Source organism: Lingula anatina, chromosome 6 (assembly GCF_051362555.1).
Source record: "Lingula anatina isolate TDL-2025a chromosome 6, LinAna3.0, whole genome shotgun sequence".
Lineage (NCBI taxonomy): Eukaryota > Metazoa > Brachiopoda > Lingulata > Lingulida > Lingulidae > Lingula > Lingula anatina.
This window is the reverse complement of record NC_141772.1, coordinates 9,743,475-9,751,444: the sequence shown is the minus strand read 5'-3', so window position 1 is coordinate 9,751,444 and position 7,970 is coordinate 9,743,475.

The following is a 7,970-nucleotide window of genomic DNA, read 5'->3' as shown; positions in this document are numbered from 1 at the left end:
AATCTGGAAGAAATATAATGTTATTTGAGAACTTCAATGTGTTTTAGAAATTAAAGTAAGAAGAAACAAACTCCTCTTTCACCCTCTTTTCTTTTCTTTGTCTGCCATAATTTAAAAGTATACGTACATTTTCTCTCAAAAAATGTCACCTGTCATCTTTTCAAAACACGATACGAATGTGTCTGTAAAAATGTATTTTCTGTGCTATGCAAAGCTTTCGTCATTTTCTGTCTCATTTTAATGGTATGTTTTGATAACTAAACATCTGGTATAACACAATCACTAAAAATGAGTAAAAAAAGATTGCCCCAGGCATTCTTTTTTCAAAAGGCTAAACAAACAAAGAAATGTGAGCATTCATTGTTTTATTTTTGTTCACCCAAAATTAGCTCCATATAATCTGCCATTTCAACCAAAAAAAAAAGGTTGCTGTTTCTGCGAAGACACAGCTGTAGAATAAGGGGGGGAGGGGAAAGAAGACTTGAAGGGACTGTAAATTCAATCAATAACATTTGCCTCATTATGCATCCTTATGCTAAGCTGTGAAGGTGAAAAACAACACAAATTTTAATGATTTTTTTTAATGACCATTCAATGAGCCACATTAATAAAGTTAATGCACAGCAAAAACATTCTTACATCTATTTTCTGGATAATTTTTCGTTATTCACAACTGACTCATGCACCAAAAGTACAATTTTTCAAGAATTATAATTAAACTCAAAAGTTTGAATGGTGAAATGTAACAGATCACACACTAAAGAACACGGAGACAAAAAGTAGCTACGTAGGCTACATGTATCAATCTATGCAGCAGTTATCATAAGCTTTTGATGCACCATACATTCATGCCTGTGCCCTTGAAAATTGATGGAGAGGGGGGGGAGGGGATATGGAGTGCACGGCAATTACCCTGGATGTTCACGAAGCCTTGGAGACAACCCATAACTCACCGAGTCCTTAGCTTTATGCTGTAACCAAGTGGTCATTTATTGTCCACCCATGTGGGCAGGCCACAAAAACATCTCCAAAACTCGCTTTCAAACCCTCCATCAAGCAGAAGGCCATGGCCTCTTGATAACATCGCAGCGCCTCCAACATACAAGGTGCACAACCAGAAAACGCATTAATATTGACTGCTGCGATAAAGTTTAAAAACAATGCTGAAATGACGTTCCATTTTTGAAATGTTTTTCATAAACACTCTAGGTGTGTCACGATATGTAAGATGTAAACCATCATCCATAACTTGATTCCTGTTATGAAGAACAAAAATAATTTTATCTGTATTTTATCACAGGACATGGGCTAAGGCACCCGGGTACAAATATGCAGAGGTCTGTCTAAAGAAGAAAAACATATCATAGATAATTTGATAACTCAGACCTCGAAAAAAAAACGCAGATATGATTCTGATCTCTTAACGCTTAAAAAAATTTAAAAACAACTTATTTCTCTTCTTTTTTATTTTTATAATTTCAAATGTGTAACAATAAAAGTCAGGATAGCATGTCTGACACCAATCAACAGTGTCAGAATTCATGGACCTAGTTCTGAACATAGCTAAATGAATGTATGTAGGCACCACCCAACCTGCACTACTATATAGAGGACAACTTCCTAAAACTTCTACTGTAAACAACACATTGACATCCACTTCTGAGCATTTTTTAAACCGAGAAATTGAAGCCTCTCTTCTCTTTTTTTTTTTTTTTTTTCTTACATAGGGCACAGTGACAAGGATTGTATTGTATACAGTAAGTGCAACGCTGCTTTCTGCGGTCCTATCTACATGTACACAGAAGGTAACTCAATATGCTACCACCAAAATGACACAGTCCCTTAGCTTATAATGACACACAGCATTGCGTAGTATATATCATATGACAATGGGCTTGTGCAATATATTATATAATACCATGTTACACTCTAACATCCACCTCTGAAATAACTATATATATTATAGATTCCATGATTCAAACAGTTTGTAAAAATACACAAGCTTATAACACTTTACCAAACAATTTACACTGGTGGTAAGTTCAGTCTAAGTAAGGCATAATTGCAACAACCTCATACCTGAGATTTACCTGGTTTGGTTACTTAATTTACAGATAGGATGGTGACAAGGTTATCACTCAGATACTGGTATCTCTGTAGGAATGGAAAAAGTGAACATCCATATGGATTTGATCTTATTCCAAAGTCTCCCAAGCTGTCTTGTTATAAGAATCAGTTTGATTGTTTGGTGGTTGATTGCATTGCATCATTTGAGTTGATTGCATTACACTGAATTTACAGCATGTGACAAATTTCTTAGTGTGTGTGTGTGTTAGGCCACTTAAAAGTCTACACATTGTGTGTCTGTTTTGAAGAGTGAGCAGCATCTTTATGAAAAAGTTACCCTAATTAAGAAGCAGTGCTTCTGAAGAGAGTTGATTGAGTCATGAATATATGTGAATGGAGTTGAAGGTAGAGAGATATTGGAAAACTTTGTACATGTACATGTAGATCCCGCAACCCTAGTCCTTCTTCCCTTATGAATATACAGCACTTTCTTATATGTGGGATCAGAGGGTTCAATTAATTAATACCTCCGCAAGGGCTGATGTGTAAGAACACAAAAGCTTGGCGTAGCAGCTTTCATTGATCCATCTGATCCATTAAGTAGACTTCAGACTGGGGAGAAAAGTCGTTTGGAAGTATTACGCCAAGCCTCATGAATAATGCAAAGTGATGCATTAGTAATTGACAGCGTGCATTGTCTAAAGTGCTATCAGCATCTCTCCCCTTGAGAAAATTGAGGTTGGTTTTTGGAATCTTAATAGATGCTTATTGCTTTCATTCAGTTAACACTGGAAATAGAGGAAATGAACTTAGAAATAATACACCAAACCTCTCTCACTCTCTCTCTCTCCATGTAAATTTGTCCAGATTTTGCTCCTGCATGTTTTTTTTAATGTGACTGTATAAGAATTTCAAGAGTTTGTTTTAGAGGGAGGAGGGGGTGTGGGAGGGGGAGGGGGCTTTCACTCAAAACAGCTTTTTAAGGAAATATTGGCTTTTGAAGCATGCCGTAGATAATGGCTGCTAGATTTCGAGCATGGCCAGTAATGCTTTTTCCCCGTACAATCAATGCTAGAAGACAAAGTTTACTTTGCAAGTGTACATTAGAATCAATAGCATTGATTTCCTTTGTATAATAGCCAGGGGAGTCAAGGCGATGACTGGAGAAATATTTATCCATGCATCATACTACAGATTTGTCGTTTTAAGCTACTGTCCATTTGTATGGGTTTACCAATCAACCAATTTAATAAATAGGGTGATTACCAAACGCATCACTTAAGAATAGAATATAACAGAGTGCTATTTTAGAAGCTGTTAGAATTCATTTTCCTAAATGAGAGAGAGAGAGGGAGGGAGAGAGAGGGTGGGTGGGAAAATGTAATAAGTTGTTGGGGCTAAATTATTATTATTATTTTTTTTTTTTACGAAATTTACTGTATACACATAAAGAAGTGTTTCAATTGAACATTGGTATTCTTAACTGGGTAAAGACTTTAAATGTTTTTGCTTCCCGCCCCCCCCCCCAAAAAAAAAAAAAAAAAAAAAAAAAAAGGCAGCTGATTCTGATTTCATCAGCGAATTTCATTTTCAAAATCAAATCAGATGTTTGTCCTTTTGAAAAGACATTGGGACTAAGCATATTTTGTATACAGTTGGGAGACAGCTGTAGAAAAATCAATTGAAAAATATATTGAGCCAAGAAAGCTCTTGCATATTTGACCCTTGGTGAGAGGTTTGATTGTTGCATTACAGATTTTTTAAAAATAATTTACAAATATTTTGAACAGAATAATTTTTCTCTTTTTATTCATTCATTATTTTATTTATTTATTTATTGTTGTAACCTTTCACTGTAAAATGAAAGACTTTCTCTTTCAACTTTTAAGACAAAAAACCAAAATCAACCAAAGAAAAAAATATATAAACATAATATTATGATGTTTAATTTCATAGTAAAAAAGCTCCTTTAGGGGAAAGACAATTTACATAAATTGTTCAATAAAAGCTGATCTGCCAAATCTTGGAACATAATTGCATAATATGCCAGCCCAATCTTATGATACTTATCAAAGGACATCTGGCGCAAAAAATTACAACTTAACAGAATGATTCAGTAATGACTATCGATAACTAAGCCAACTACCTGGTTAAATATAGCAATACCGTGTGGGCTTCATGATACTAATGAAGATAATGTTGTTTGTCCCACCAGGGGAATTAGCTGAACACTGGTGGAATCATTAGAGGAATCATTGATGAATCTTGCTGAGAGAGGGGAAATCAGTTCAGGAATCCATCCTTTGTTAGTTTGGATGTTTATAATTAAGTTTGTTAGTTTAAGTTAATGGCATCTTAAATCCTGTGACTGATCTCTTTATAATACACTGATCACTATGCCACAATACCAGTCACTTACATTGGCTTCATTGACCTTCTCCCTCCCCCCTCCCCAGCCCCTGTGTTAAGATTTGTGTACACTACAAGAATATCTGAGACTAAAAATGGCCCCAATATGCGTCATAAACTGATCAGATTAATGCTTCAGCACACTGTAATGTAGTGGTTAAAATTCAATTTATATATTATTTTCTGGCAGACAGAAGAAGAATAAAGTGGTGAAGACATGTGCATTTGGATGTTAACAGGGCCACCGCAAGTCTCTGTCTCACATGGACAAAACATTACCCCTTTCAGCCTTGGTCTTTTCTACTTCAACAGGGCCGTAGCAATAGTCGACACAGTCCATAGGTTCAATAGTCCGAAGGTTCATTGGTCCAAATGTTCACTATAGAACCTTCGACCAATGAATCCTTGATTTAAAAAACGATGAAAATGTTATCATTCAGACCAATGAACCATCGAACCGATGAAATTTCGGACTATCGAGACGCCCCCACTCCAACAATAGGCTGGCCTGGGTGTCCGTCCAGATTCCCTTCATATCCTGTACTTAGATGACCACTGGCTATTATCTCTGCCTTGTGCACTGACCCAGAACTGGGCAGGTGGACCTCTCCGCCCAGTCAGTATAGAGATAAACTGAAAACACAGTTTAATATGGGGCCTTTCAGGTGTAAAAAAAACTGAAGGGGTGGTGGGCCTTTTCCTTACTGTATCACCTGCCAGTGGTATTCTTTTTTCAAAAAGCTGGTGAAGTAATTGTTATCCATCAAAAGTACCCAATTTTTTTAACCCGAGGGCACAGGTCAAAATTAAAGTGATGAAAATCATGTAAAGTCCAATAGTTATAGGTGAACAGTGACTTGATCAATAATACATACAAGTATCCCAAAAGACGCAACTGCTCCAGATAAATTTAACAAGGGCAGGATAATTGTACTAAATGCCTTTCCCCAAATTACTTTTTTTTTTCTTCAATAACTAATCAAGATTGTCAGGCAGGAGGGGGGGGGGTCTTTTTCTGGAAAAAATTGACCTTTTTCACCCCCTTACTTGACCCAACTTGAGAACTGGCATTAAATCTAGATCAAATTTTGGATTCTAAGCAAACCTTTTCTGGTCATAAGGCTAGGGACCTGAATAATCGCATTAAAACACTGAACAGTTTCCACACTGACAAATCATGCCAAAGTTAGAAAAGCATGAATACAGACTGCAACTAGTATTATTCAACGGGTGAGAATCAATAAAACTGATATTCTTTCAAATAGCTTCTCTGACGGTAAGATTTCTATGGCCCACTTTCTTCTAGCCTGCTTTGTTTGACCCCAGAATAGTGCTATGCCTGACCTTGCTGTGCTGGCAAATTGAAAGCCGTATTGAAAAAAGAATCACTTATGAAATGGCTTCTGGACATTGTTTCATTTGCACGTTGGGATAAGAATGAACTTTTTATTCTTTATGATAAGGAAAGTTACACGTCACCTTTGGTCATAAAAAGATATCAACTCAACTGTGTATATTACCTGCTCCTTAATACAGGTAATTTGAGGAGACTGAAGACAGGTGTTAATGTCTGGTGAAGCATTGGTACTTGCAAATTTAATATATTAAGATATAAGAAAAATAAATAACAAAGACTCATCATACTTATGAAAATGTCTTTAATCCTTGACTAAATCACATTTCCAAGGTTGGGAATACAGATTTCACGCAGTTGTACTGTAACATCTACTTACGATTTTCACATTTTTTTGTTTTGCTTTTGAAAGAGTAGTATTATGTAATAACCACATTTTCCAGAGTAAAAAGATAAATAAAACAATAAAATGAATCATACCAATAGCAATAAAAAACAATGATATTATAACAACAGCATGAAAGCAGTGTCCACTTTCAACTAATATTTCAGGTGGGGGTTGTATTTTCTTCATCAAACCTCACCTGTCTTAATTAATACGAGTGATATTTACAGGGTCTGGAAGGTGTTATTTATCCAGTGTCGTAAAGCACAGGGCATTCAAGCTCACTACAAAAAATCAGCCCATATCTCTGCATGTATACACAGATAGAACTGATAGTTTAAACCAAACATTCAGAGGGCCGTAGATATGGCCAGGTGAAGAGCCAATTATATGTTGACCCCTTCAAAAAAAAAACTCAACCGTGTTCTTCAGTATTCTATTTGTAGTGCTTGGCATTTTGTAGTCTAGCTTCCAGAAATTGCTGCACACTCTACTTCCACATGAGACTTAAATTTTTGTGTGACTCTAGACATACCAGGTCTAGGTACAAAAATATTCCTCTTTCACTTATATAATAGATTTTTATACAATATATACTCATTCAGTATTTACATTTGAGCACTTGCTGAGGAAATTGTCAGTTGTTGAAGGGAAGCAGAATAGACCCCCTCCCTCCCCCCCCCAAAAAAAAATACATAAACCCTCTCCCATCTGCTCTTACATTTGCTTCAATTTTTGCAAAAACTGAGTATTGCTAGATATTGCAGCTGAGACCTACACATGAGAGGGTTCATACTAGTCCCTTTGAAGAAAAAGAGCACAATAGAAAGGGGCATTTCTGTGCCATTAACAGCAGCTCATGTGATGGTGATCAACAGTCTGAACTCATATTTCCCTACTTAGATTTATATATATAATATATATATACAGGTAATTGCTAGTAGGTTAACAATAAGCAAAGAATTCACAATTGCTTGGGGATGCACTAATTGAAGTAATTACGGTCCATACAGGTAGGATTCTATAAGGCTCTCTGGTTATTCATCAAAGTTTAAAGATTAGATAAGACTTAAGGTCAATACAGCCCGTGACATCAAAGCTTGACTCCACACTGAGACTGACACAATCAAGTTAGTCAAGGTGTGGAATTTTTCAACTTGAATTCCCCCCCCCCCCCCCCCCCAACTTCTGTATTATGGATTAACCGGGTGACAATCGTGCAGAATGAACTGAGGTTGGCACTCGGCTACCTGTCTCCCTCCAGCTATGGGTTAATATTACCACCATGAATTTGTAATTAACCACAGGTAGCTCCCAGTCCATTCACTACTCGGCAGTGTAGTATGAACAAAGGCATGGATATTATCCTAAGGATACCTAGACAGGACTGGCTGCCAAATGGAACACAAATAAATAAAGGAAAGTGCTACAGGTCTATTCAGTCTGTCTGATCTTATTAGGTCACTGAGACTGTCACTGTATAATCCGAGAGGAAAAAAAAAAACAGGCCCTGTTAAATTTATATAAACCATCAGCAGTTGTCATAAAAACATCACAGATCTCTTAATTCAATTCGATTTCCCCGCCCGCTCTTTTCAGTCTTCGCATATGGACCATTATAAACATGATACAATGAGAGTAGGTTGCCTTATCAATTCTGTAATCATTTCTGTATGAATAATAGCCGTGTATGACCCACAGCTGGACTCTCAAGTCAATTTTGCAGACCCAGCAAGCTGGCTTTCGAATAGGTGA